Source organism: Rhinolophus sinicus, linkage group LG09, assembly GCF_036562045.2.
Source record: "Rhinolophus sinicus isolate RSC01 linkage group LG09, ASM3656204v1, whole genome shotgun sequence".
Classification (NCBI taxonomy): Eukaryota; Metazoa; Chordata; class Mammalia; order Chiroptera; family Rhinolophidae; genus Rhinolophus; species Rhinolophus sinicus.
Window position 1 is genome coordinate 45,495,012 of NC_133758.1, and position 13,524 is coordinate 45,508,535.

Below are 13,524 nucleotides of genomic sequence, written 5' to 3' on the forward strand. Positions count from 1 at the left end.
ACTTCCTTTGCCTCTGGCTTTCAACATCCCCTAGGGTGCCCATGGCAGTTGTAACTTCATGGATCCGCTGCCCCACATAGGGCGTACGAATGGCAACCAAGGATCCAAAAGCACTCGCAGGTGCAGTATCCAAAACCAAGTCTCTCATGCTGGCTGTAAAAAGCTCGTCATCCAGCCCCCGCATATTAGGGTTGAAAATCGCATGTCTCATACCCATTTCAAGGATGATTTGAGTAAGTTCTGTATATGACTGCCATTGACTCACAGTGTCTGGCAGCTCACCAGCTTGTCCCCATACTGTGCGTACTGCAGCCGTGAGCCACTCCATTAGAGTGTGGATGCCCTGGTCTTAGGCCAACCTATGGCAGTTCTGTAACCCTTGTCGCAGGGACGGATGCACAGTCACGAAGGCTAGCTTTTCCATCTTGCCTGGGGAGCAGAGAATGTTGTCTGCTCCCTCATCCCATAAACGTAATAGCCAAGCCGAGACTGGATCTCCAGGGCGTTGTCGGTACCGCCTCCCTAGCTCCTGCAGCTCAGTGGGAGTGTATGGTGTGTAGGCTGTGAACTCAGTCACAGCTGGGTTGCCAGCAGCAACGCCCCCGGGGCCCAAAGGTTGCTCATGTTTTATCCTTTGCTTCAAGATTGGCCGGGCTTGGGGGTTGGGAGCTACATTGTCTCCACTCATTTCCTCCTCCTCTGCCCCACAGTCTCCACTGTGGGGCCCTTCTTTTAACAGGCGGACCCAAGCTTCCAGCGCCTCCAACCAAGACACCTGGTCCAGCACCTGAGCCATTTTACTAAGCGCATTTTCTATGTTGAGACTGAAGGCCGTGAGGAACATCCAGCCCACACGGCTGGCTGTAGCCTTCGCCTCCTCTGGCAATCGCTCAGCCAGAGCCCTCAGGACCCTCTCCATGCTGGCCAGAGAGCCATCCATGTCCTCCCACCCCTCCTTGGGGATCTAACTCCTGAGAACAGTGGCCACCAGGCACCACACACTGTGTGGGGGCCACCTATCCTCCTGCCCAGTGTCAGACGCCATTCCTACCTGGCCGGAATCTTGCTTGCCTCACCAGGCATCTGATTGGGTGGATGCCTCGGTGTAAGATGTCCGCAACCCTCGGAGCCTACAACAGCAGCCTCCCCAAAAGCTGGTGATGCCTGCTATGGCCAAAGGGCGGCATGCCATCCAGACGCTCGAGAGGACCACCAATTCACGGAGGGGTCACATCTCTCCCAGGCAGACTGCGCTCCCCGTCTCTGACGCTGCTCCTCATGGGCTTCCTGAGACTGCGTTTTCACATGCACAAACTGCTCTACCATCCCTCAGAGAGCTTTGGCCGGTGCCATACCCTGCTCGCTGCACCATTTGTCCCTCAGGGCGGCCTGAGGGGCCTCTAGTCCCGCTTCCCACATAAGAATGCAGGATATGGCTAGGCCAAAAGGAACACCCACGGAGCCATAGGAAGGAGAGTCATACCATTATAGTCTCACTGGAGGCTGGATCCACACAACCTGCAACCTGCCGTCGCTTCTCTGCCTGCCAACCAACCGACTGACCAACCAATGTGGCCGTGGCAGTTATAGGCAGTTATATCAGGGGATAATTAGCTAACTAGTAACAGCTGACTGCCAACTAGCCACAGCTGATGGCCATCTACTACCTGAGCCAGCACCTTTCCACGTGAGACCGAGAGCCTGGAAACTGTACTCCTGGCTCTGTCTCCACACAGCCCCTGGCAACCACCATTGTATTTTCTGCTTTTATGATTTTGACTGTTTTATATTCTACATATAAGTGAGATCATGCAGTATTTGTGTTTTTGTGTCTGATATTTCACTCAGCAGAATGCCCTCCAGGTTCATCTATGTTGTCACAAATGACAGGATTTTCTCCTTGTTTAAGGCTGAGTAATATTTCATTGTATGTGTATACTACATTTTTTTTATCCATTCATCCATCGATGGACACGGGTTGTTTCCACATCTTGGCTATTGTGAATAATGCTGCAGCAAACATGGGAGTACAGATATCTCTTTGAGATCCTAATTTCATTTACTTTGGATACATACCCAGGAATAGGACTGCTGGATCATATTGTAGTTCTATATTTTTAATTTTCTGAGGAAACTCCATACTATTTTTCATAATGGCTGTACCAGATTACATTCCCATCATCAGTGAAAAAGGGTTTCCTTTTCTCCAGATCCTTGCCCACACTTATCTTTTGTCTTTTTAATAATAGCCATTCTCACAGGTGTGAGGTGATTTCTCATTGTGGTTTTGATTTGCATTTCTCTGATGATTAGTGATGTTGAGCATTTTTTCATATACCTGTTGGCCATGTGTATGTCTTCTTTTGAAAAATATCTTTTTAGATCATCTGACCATTTTAAAATCAGATTATTTGTTGCTTTTGAATTGTTTGAGTTACTTGTGTGTTTTGGATATCAACCCCTCATGAGATGTATGGTTTGCAAATATTTTCTCCCACTCTGGTGTTGTCTCTTAATTCTATTGATTGTTTGCTGTGCAGAAGTTTTTAGTTTGATGCAATTCCACTTGTCTATTTTTCTTTTGTTACCTGTGCTTTTGGGGTCATATCCAAAAAATCATTGCCCAGATCAATTTCAAGAAGCCTTTAATTTCATCCTCATAACAGCCATATTTGCTAGATATTAATAATATCCTCATCTTAGAGTTAATTAAGATATGTAATAAGATATGTAATAATTAAGATACATATTAAGATATGTTAATTAAGATATGTATTTCCCTGGACTCTCTAAAGAATTTGAATTTGCTTGATTGCTACATTCTTTCTCATTCTTAGGATTTCATAACTCTTGTGGAGTATTAAAATGATACCTTTTGAATTCTATGTTTGTCTATTGGTTTACACCTTCCAAGGTAATATGTCTGACATGCTTTATGCTAGACAAGTTGCCTAGAAATTGGGAGGTTTGTCTCTCAACTCTATAGGGCAGTCTTCCTTTAGAAGACTCATAAATACTCTCATGTGTACATGTAAATGAACCTTGTCTTTTCTTCTGTTAATCTGTCTACTGTCAAGTATTTCTCAGGCCCATAACCATTTGAACTTAACTGGTAGTTTAAGTTTGAAACTTTCACTGGTGGTAAATGTTTTCTTTCCAACAGTTTTGGTGAAGAGGATGGGATGGTTGGGACTTCTTGTTTGCTCCAGAGATAGTAGCTGCGATCCCAGGACCTCTGACTAAGCCAGCAAAGACCAATGTTTTACTAGTCCAACTCCCATATCTCTATTCAGAGTCCAGTTGAGTGAGGGTGGTAAGAGACTCTCCTTGTCTTTTTTGAAAGGGATTTTCCGAACTTTAAATTTATAGGAGAAAATCTTTAGGTTAGAACTAGATCTTTGGCTATTGTTATAGCTAGCCATTGTGTCCTGTCAGTCTGTCTCTGACTTTTGCGGTGTTGTTTTTTGTCATGAGGAGAATCACAGGGTAGAACACAGGCATAGGTACTATAAGTCTTGTTGTTTGAGCTGGCCTCACAGACCACTTAGTTTATAGTTTTCATCAGACTGGCGTCTGCTTAGACAAGCTTTGCTCTGAGTCACTGATAAAACTGGATGAGGTTCTCCTTCCAACTTGATGTTATGTCCTGTGAGCTTGGCTTGGATCCAGAGAGAGTTCTCTCTGGTTTTCTGCCTGCTGGGTGGCATGGATTTTTTAAGGCTGTGCTCAGAGGTCGCCAACCATCTGGTTGGGCAGTGAGACATGAAGTACACAAGCAACACTTTCAGGAGGTACATCTAAATCTAAATCCTACAACATCTCAGCCTATAAGGACCCTTGTTGTCTCTTTCCTCATTGCCTTTGTAGTACAAGAGAATTCCCATCTCAGTATGATGGATGAGTGGGTCTATGATTGGAAGTGTCTCATCTTTGTAGGAGATAAGAGACACAAATACCTAAATGTCTTTCTTACTGCTTGTGGCAATGAGGGTCCCTGATTTCTTTCTCCTTAGCTGTCTTTGGATATGGGGACGGCATCTTCTGTGCCCTCTTTAGGGACATTTCTTTTCTCCATGTTTAAGCCATAAAAAAGCTAATTGGTTTAAGTGACATTTGGAATGAGTATACTTTCTGAAGTTGAGTTATAGTCCCAGGCTTCTTTGTTTGAACTGTATTTCTTGGGCTGGAAGTTCTTCCAGACTTCTTTTTTTAAAGCCCTCTCTTTTCTCTTTATTCGTCTCTCATGGGAAATCCTCTGTCAACTGAAACCTTCCTGCTTCTCCAAGTCGTGCTGACTTCATGCTCTGCCACTACAGTGATGTCTTCTTCCTTCCATATTGGTATGATTTACTAGGGATAATTTGGAACTTCAATGGCCCCTTTGAGAAACTTAAGATCTCCCCAGATTGGCTCTGCGAGTTTTCCCTCTTTAATATCTCTGCCTCCCTTCCTCCTTTTACCACCTTCAACCTTCCTTTCAGCTCTTTAATGTTTTCCTTCAAACTCTTATTCCTTCATTCCTCTGCTCACCACTGCCAGACCTTTCCCTTCCTACTCCAGTCCCTCATCTCCCTACAGTCACTCAAGATGACGGGATCAGGAACCCCCAAAATCAGTGATGTGGAGCTAAAAATGCTAATTGGAAACAGACTGGATATTTTATCTACTTAGATGAGCTTCAGAAATATCCAGATGGTTGCTTGATGTATTTTCCATCCCTTGCTTAAAGTTTAGTCCACAGCCTCCATAAGGTTACATATCAGGGCAAAAGAAATCTTAAAATTCTTCCACATAAATATTTGTGGGAAGTCTTAATTCTCATATTGATCAGATAACTCAATGTGTTCCATCTGCCAGAAACATATTTGGGTAAATATATAAAGTAGAGCAAAGACAAGAACCAACTCTTATGTAAACTAATAGATTTTATATTACTATGTTTATGCCTGACTCATGGTTAAAATTTTAGAATGAAAACCAAAGGATCTCTATTTGCATCTGTCTGCATGTTTATATATGTATTATGTTATATATAGGTGATCTTTCCTTACCTGTGTTTGGTATTGCCAAATTCATTTATAAAACCCCTTATAGGCAACTCTAGGTTGACTTGTAGCTGCCCTTTCTCCGAAGCTCTGCAAGCGGAAGCTGGATGACTTGATATAAACTTCACAAGACTCATTGCCACAACAGTTTGGACTGTGTCTTCTGTGTTCTGTTGTGGGAAATAATCATGACTAAGACTCTAATGTCTGTACCATCACCAAAACAAATCCAAACTGTAAACCAGGAAGTCTGTTGGATTGTCACTGCCATCCTCATTCCACCATCTATCTAAAAATACTTTGAGCACAAGATCTAGAAATCTTCTTGATTGGCTGCACTCTGAACTAAAAACCTGGGTTTATAGTCTGCTCCAACAATTAACTTTTATTTTTCTTTCTGTTTCCATAGAAAGAATGTTAAATGCTCAGGACTGATTCAACAAAATGTGTGTTACATATGAGGCAATGTGTTTCCATTTGTTCTCTTCTTCATGTTCATATAATCTATGTTCTTCTTTCCCTTTGAATATCTCTTACTTCACGAATTCCCACCAGAGTCTTCTCTCCATGGCAATCAACCCAGCTCCTTGTTCATGAAACAAGATGGGACTGTATCATCTCCCACCCCAACTTAACCTGCCTCTTTTCACCTCCATTTTGATTCAACCCTTTGGCTCTTTGACAGTTTCTCAAACTTGCCAAACATGCTCCTGCCTCAGGGTGTTTGCACTAGCTATTTCCTTTGCCTGGAACTCTCTTCTTTTAAATCTCCGCACGACTCAATCCCTGATATTCTCCAGATCTTTATTCAGATGCCCAAATGTAACTGTACTAAAAAGAAAAAAGAAAGAAAGAAAAAAAAGCTTTCCTGATAAGCATAACGTAGTCACACTTATATAAAATAGTCACGATGGCAAGTTGGGTCTCTGGAATCAGACACTGAGACAGAGTTTGAAGTGTAGGATGTTTATTAGGGGTCAGTTCTTATGAAAGGAAGATCTGGGAGAAGCAGGATTGGGCAGAGGGAGAAGTTGAATTGTGATTCAGGCCTGAAAAGACTTTGGCCAATTTGGCAGGGAACTCTAGAGCATATCAGAATTGTCCTGCACTGGGCCGAAATGGTCAGACCTCTGTACCCCTGCTATGCTCAGCCATTGGATATGGATTGTCCTGGGAAGGGCATGACCTTGACCAAAACAGCAGTCTGCAGCTGAGACTAACTCTGGTGGAGATGACAGCCAGACTCTGCGGCTGACCACTCCCCATAGCTGGGCAGCAAGCTCTCCCTTGAAGGGAGATCTGAGGGGGGCACTTTTGTGTCTGCCACCCACCCCCACCCCCGCATTATAAAGAAGCTTCATGACAGCAGGGACTCATTCTCTAATAATCGCTGATGTATCACCCACACTTAGAACACTGCCTCTTCATAAAAGAGTTCAATAAATGTTGAATGAATGAATGAAATAAGTTACTAGATTGAAGACTTTATTAATATTATGCATGAAATGGTGCTTTACATTTTTTATTCCAATGAATAAAGAGCTCCTTCAACCATTCATCATGAAAATGTTTTAATTAGTCTTCCCCATGCCTGTTATGTTAAGGAACCGTAAATAACAGAACGGTGATGCATCTAACAACTTGGAAAAGAAGTGATCTCTGTGTTCTCTTCAGTCAGATTTTCTGTTAGACTGTGTCTTAGTCAGCTTGAACTGCCATAATAAAATATCTTAGACTAGGTATCTTAAACAACAAAACATTATTTCTATAATTTTGGAGGCCGGAAGTCCAAGATTAGGGTGGAAGCTTATTCAGTTTCTGGTGAGAGCTCTTCCTGCTTGCAGATGGTCATCTTCTTTATGTGTTCTCACATGGCCTTTCCTCAGTGCATGCATGTGGCACGTGTGAGAGAGATAGAGATAGAGAGAAAGGGAAATCTCTTTTTCTTATAAAGCCACTCACTCCATCGTGAGGGCCCCACCCTCATGATCTCATCTAACTCAAATTACCTGCCAAAGGCCCCACCTCCAAATACTATTGCATTAGGGGGGTAGGGCTTCAACATATGAATTTGAGGGGGACACAAGCCTTTAGTCCATAACAGGCAGGCTGCATGGCAGAGTGACAGAGCACGGGACAGGAGCAGCTGAAGGTCCAGGTGTTAGTGCCAGAACTGTTATTGAATGACTTTGACCTTGAACAAATCACAGCTTTCTTGGACCATGGTTTCTTCACCTGAAAATAGGGGAGTTGAAAAACATAATTTCCAGGAGCCCTCCCAGCTACTACATTTTGTAGTTTTCTTCATTCAGGCCCTTGAACTATATGCTTATGTGATATTTTGCCTGTTTATCTTTAGATATCTTACTAGAGAATAAAAAAAACCCCACAGGACTATTTGGAGAATGTAGGTAGGTAATATGTACCATGAGGAGTTGAAAAACAAAAGAAAGCTGGACAGGTGGTGGCTGAAAGCAGCTCTCTGTACAAAGAATCCATCTAAGAGATGACTTGTCAGTTCCGAGAGAGCATTCCAATTGCAAGGTCAGGCATGATCCCAGGTCAGGGGAACTGGATAAGCCCATCTAAAGATGCATCTGTATGAAGAGTGATTATATCATCAGAGGTGCGGAGACTAGAAAAAGGGGAGATCAAAGGGGTATTTTTATGTATTTGTTGCCTACCTTTTATCTCTCCCAGAATCATTTTCTCCACTGTTATCTCCATGTGAAGAATTGCTGGTACAGAGTAGACACCCAATAAATATTTGCTAAATAAATAAAAGATGTCAGGGTCTCAATAGAAGGAACATTTATACATTTTTGGGGAACATAATCACTGTAAGAACTACATTATTTTTTTCATATAGGACCCAGTTTCTTTCTTTCCCCTTCCTTCCTTCCTTCCTTCCTTCCTTCCTTCCTTCCTTCCTTCCTTCCTCCCTTCCTTCCTTCCTTTCTTCCTTTCACTTTCTTTTCCTTCCTTCCTTCCTTCCTTCCTTCCTTCCTTCCTTCCTTCCTTCCTTCCTTCCTTCCTTCCTTCCTTCCTTCCTTCCTTCCTTCCTTCCTTCCTTCCTTCCTTCCTTCCTTCCTTCCTTCCTTCCTTCCTTCCCTCCTTCCTATCTGTCACCATGTATCTAGCTATCTTCTAAAACAAAAGTTGCATACATGAAACAAATCTTACTCTTGCTAGATACAATGTGTTCTGGCGTTTTTATCTTCTACTTCCTTTAAAAAAAACATTCTGACTCTGACCTACTATACTCATTTAGCAGCCTCACACAAAGGGAGGAAGGAAGGGAAGGGGACCCCACTTGTAGGTGTGATGGGGTCACCCTGAGCTGGAAATGGATGTCCCACACTGGCAGAGTTCAGTGACACTAGTCCCTTCCTATCCTCCTCCATGCTGATTCCCTGCTCTGCAGGGAAGCCTAGTACTTCAGTGAGGTTTCTTCATGGATTTACCTTCAGGGAATTAATGTGCCAATCAGCAAACATGAGTATCTACCTCCCCTATATTTCTATCAATTAATTGATATTCTATTTTAATAAATCAGTTGATACTATTTAATACTCTATTTTATACACCTATCTCTTGTGAAATTGATTACAGTCAGAATATGAGAAACTGTTCACCTCTGGGTCCCTTGACAACATCGTAATTCTACAAAGAATGGCTCCCAGACTTGACACATGGAGGATCATTCTGTGATGTTGTAAGGGGAACTAACACTACTTTGGGGAGCATCTAATTCTTACAGCAGTTTGTAAAGACGACAAAGATCTTTTTGGATGTTGGCAATGACTTTCTTGTGAAATCCTTCTAAACCTCTCTTTGTCTACCCAAATCAGAGTGTTTTATAGAGATGAGAGGCTTAACGTTTGTTTTATAAAATTTACTTATAGTACTTGTCCTTTGAGGGTAACAATCACAGAATCACTTTCAGCTAATTCATACCTAGCACACAAAAGCATCATGTAAATGCAACCTCCAGGGCAAGTTAAACCTGAACAATATACTCGCATACACATATGCTTATACAATCATGTATTGCATTTAAATAGAGCTTTATGGTTTCCAAACGTGTGCAAAACTCACTTGGTCCTTGAGGAAGTTAGGAAGGTTGGTATTAATCCACCTACGATCACCTACTCAATAAGTGAAAGAATGAGGCTTTAAATTCCAACCTTCCAATGGGCAAGTCAGCTCTCTTTTTATGGTTTCACATAAATGCTTGAATATGATGATCCTTTTCTCCAGGGTTCCCAGCTTTTGGCATGCGTGTGAACTTGTCCTAACATTCTGCCAGCATGCACCCAAGGCTACCTATCCATCCAACCATGCACCTCATGTGGTTTACATGGAAAGAAAGAAATCTGGCTAATAGGATGTAAGAGAAACTTGCTCACACCCTTCACTCTTGAAACTATCCTCTTGGCTCTCATAGTTAGAGAGAGCTATCTGATTCAAAGAGTTACCTGATCAAATTATCTGGAGGGGACTTTAAATCAGACTTTATAAAGCAACAAAATGAGTTAATCAAAAATTAGCATGATCTACAGCTCACTTTATAGTTAATATAAGCACACAACACATTATAAATAGTATAGAATGAGTTTCTTTTGTCAACTTCCAATTTGTTTTCACTAAAACTAATTTAGGAGGCATATTCTACTACAGTTCAGGTGTCCTTTATTCTTATCTATTCTTCTTCTGTAGTCAAGGTTCTACTGATCTTTTTTCTAGGAGAAATGCACTGTGTTTTCCTTTACTCTCACAAACAATATTCTGACACTAGATGTCTGGGTTTTTCCCTACACCAGCCAATTCTCTGACACCGGCTGGGTATCCTACAATTCAGTTCAATTCTGAGACTAACTGGAGTTACCACAGACCCCACAGGTTACGTGCTCAGTCCCACAAGACTGCTGTCCCACTTCAGACGCCAATTGCAAATAGTAGGTCTCCAGGTTACCCACAACTCTGTCTGACTTGGCTCCAAATCAGAGGTTCCTATTACCCACTCCTTGGGTTCAATAATTTGCTAGAGTGGCTCACAGAATCCAGGAAAACAGTTTATTTACAGTGGCTGATTTATTATTAGGATACTTTGAAGGATAGAAATGAACACCCATATAAAGAGATACATTGGCGGAGATCTGGAAAGGTTCTGAGCACAGGAACTTCTACCCTCTTGGAGTTAGGTTGTCATCCTCTAGGCACAGAGATGTGTTGGCCAACCTGGAATCTCTGTGAATCCCATACTTTTGGGATTTTTATGGAGGCTTCATCACATCAGCACAATCTGTTCTTCACTCAATCTCCAGCTCCCCTCCACTTCCTGCAGGATGGGGAGTGGGGCTGAAAGTTCCAAGCTTCTAATCATGGCTTGGTCTTTCTGGTGTCCAGCCACATCCCGAAACTTTCCCACAGCCCAGCCAGAGTCCTTGCATTAGAACAAAAGACACGTCTATCACCCAGGAAACTCCAAGGGATTTAGGAGCCCTGTGTTAGGAACCAGGTCAAAGACCAAACATTAGGACAAAAGATGTTCCCAGGGCTCTTATCACTTAGGAAATTACAAGGGTTTAGGAGCTCTGCGCCAGGAACTAGGGGCAGAGGCTAATATATTTTGTCTATTATTTCACAGTGTTCTATTGTCCCTCTTAAAAAATTGCTTCCTTATGTCATCAATTCTCTGTCTCTGTGTATTAATGCTCAAAAGTGTAGATTTTATGATGGAGGCTTCATAAATTACTGTGGTGAAGATTTTGCTGACTACCTGCCTTTCTTAGTACATGCCCGGGAACGGGTTAGTCTCTGTTTCCTGCTCTGGGCTCTTGGCATCTCTCTGAGCTCTTCCAGCCATCTCTGAGCTCCACCCCAAAGTATGATAGACAGGGGTTTCTATAGTCTTCTTAGTGTGGGGAGGATTGTCTATACAGGGCCCAAGCTGTAAAGGGCTTTCTTAGCATCCAGTCCTGAGTGCCTGAACCTGTCCTCTGCACTCACTGTTGGGGCCCTTCTTGCTGAAGTAGAAAAAGGGGTCTGTTTACTCTTTGGCTCTGAACCTCAACTACATGACACCCCAATCTTCTTTCATCCCCTGTCTAGACCAAAAGTGGGTTAGAGAGCAGGAACTCTATGAATTTCATGTCATGGTCTCACAAGGAATCTCTTTAGGCAGGACTCAATTGGTGGAAATTATATGTGATAATTTACATTTTGCTTGGTTAGTGGAGACTCACAAACAGAAGTGCGTTTTGAGAAACTGACAGGGGAAGTGAGGCTGTGCTCTGCATGGGAGAAGTCCTGCCACATTCAAGTTAAATAGCCTGAGGAAATGCTGAGAGATAATGTCCGGAATCAACAATTATAAGATTGAGAACTTTGCAAAGCTCAAATCAAACTGATCATTCTAAATTATCTCACTTTTCTTTTTGTATTATTTAATAATTCTAAATTCTATCTAACCCTACAATTCTAAAAATGTCACTAAAGTATAATTTATTTGTGTTTTGCTTTATTTCTTCATTGGACTTTTATAAATTAAAAAAAAAAACACAAAAAAACCAACCTCCCACATCAGACCACACAATTCATTATTTGTGACCAGAAAATTTCTAAGAAGGAGGAATCTTCTGTTTAGGATGATTAAAAAAAAAAAAAAAAATCTGAAATGGATAGTGATGATGGTTGCACAACACCATGAATGTCCTTAATGCCGTTGAATACTTAAGTGTGATTAAAATGGGAAGATTTTATATGCATTTTTATAACAATTAAAAAAAATTTTTTTAAGACCATACCCCAAGGCAAGACTGAGACCTTCAAACTTCTCTTTGAGCATCTAGAAGCCTTGGGAAATGGAGATAACTTAGTATAACAGAAAAACCCTGGCCTTTGGAGCTGCAGTGACCGGTACTCCCAGTGAGGTCTCGTCCTCACTAACTATGTGACCTTGAGCAAGCTACTCTGCCTCTTTGGTTCTGAGTTTCTTATATTTAAGAAAGAGATATTAACTACCATGTAGGGTTTTTACCAGGATTAGATAAAATTATGTACTTGTAAGTGTGAGATTTAGACTATACCAAATTAGTTACTCTTAATAGCTTTTTGAAACTATCCATGCCCGGACTCCATTCCAGCCTGACAACCACCACTGCTGGAGGACCTGAGAAGTGATGACTCCTACTGCTTAAAGCAGGCATTCACACCAAATATTAGTGCAAAGTTCCTTTCTTAATTTAGTGCTTTAGTGTCTTTGATACTTCTCACCATTATCTACGTTTCATTTATCCCGATAAAGAAACTTGCTCCCTCTGTCTCTCCATACCTGCTGACACTTAACAAAACAACAGTCGTTTATATTACTGCTATGGTTGTTGAGTTTTCAAATGTAATTGTTATCAAATCCTGTCTTTGCCAGTTGGGTGAGAATATCATGGAGGTAAGAAAAGGCAAAACTAGGTAATCAATTCTGCAGGAGAAGCAGGATAAATTCCAAGACCCTGCCTGGGTGTAGCCACGGTGGACCTCGCTCAGAATACCTCAGGGTTTCAATACTTTCAATTTGCCTATTTTCCTGTTGTTACCCTTGAATATGAAGGGTATGTCTGCCTCCCGCATATCCTTCTTTGTGATTTAGAAGAATTCCCAGATTTTTAAAAATTATGCATCTCTAAGGATAACAGTTTGTATTTTTCCCATATAGAATAGCTGAATTCTTAAAGAACCTACTTTCCTTGAGTTATTAACTCATTCCTTTAGAAATCTTGCAGGTTAGGTGAAACAGTAATAACTACATATCAGAAGACTTCTAAAGAGAAGAGGGAACTGAAAGGTGTGATTCACTGATTTAACAGATATACACTGAGTGTGGCTCTGGGAGCTTTGCCTTCTTAACTCCTGTGATCCTCACAATAGCAACATTATCCTCATTTTGTAGTTATGAAAATGTGGCCCTGAGAGGTTAAGCCACTGCGTTTGGATGCACAGGGAGCAGGTGGCAGATGCTGGAGCCATGCCCTTCTTATTGCCCAGTATCACCACTGGGTTGTTACTATCCAGCCTCACTGGATGCCCAGGCACTGTGCCCAACTGGGAATACCAGAGAGGCAGCTGAAAATGCCCCGCCTCCATCTGCAGAAATGCAATGAATCCCAGCTGCTACATGAGAGATTGCCCCTCACCTCCTGCTCATATGTCCCACAAGGAAAACATCAGTCAGTAAGTGTTTAATATACCAAATTGTGGCTTTTCACTGAGCACCACTCTAAAGAATGATACTCCAGTAAAGGGTATGCAAAACAGAATTTTAAAATAAGGGGGTAGAATGAGTTTATCTCAATGATTCTGTCCCCAAGACTGAAGCAAGGTGGAGAAAAGGAGATTGTGACTACTTATTTAATAGGATTTCTAGAAAGCAGTATCTGATGACCACTTCCTCTAGTTTTCTTGGTAAGTGGATTCCTGTACA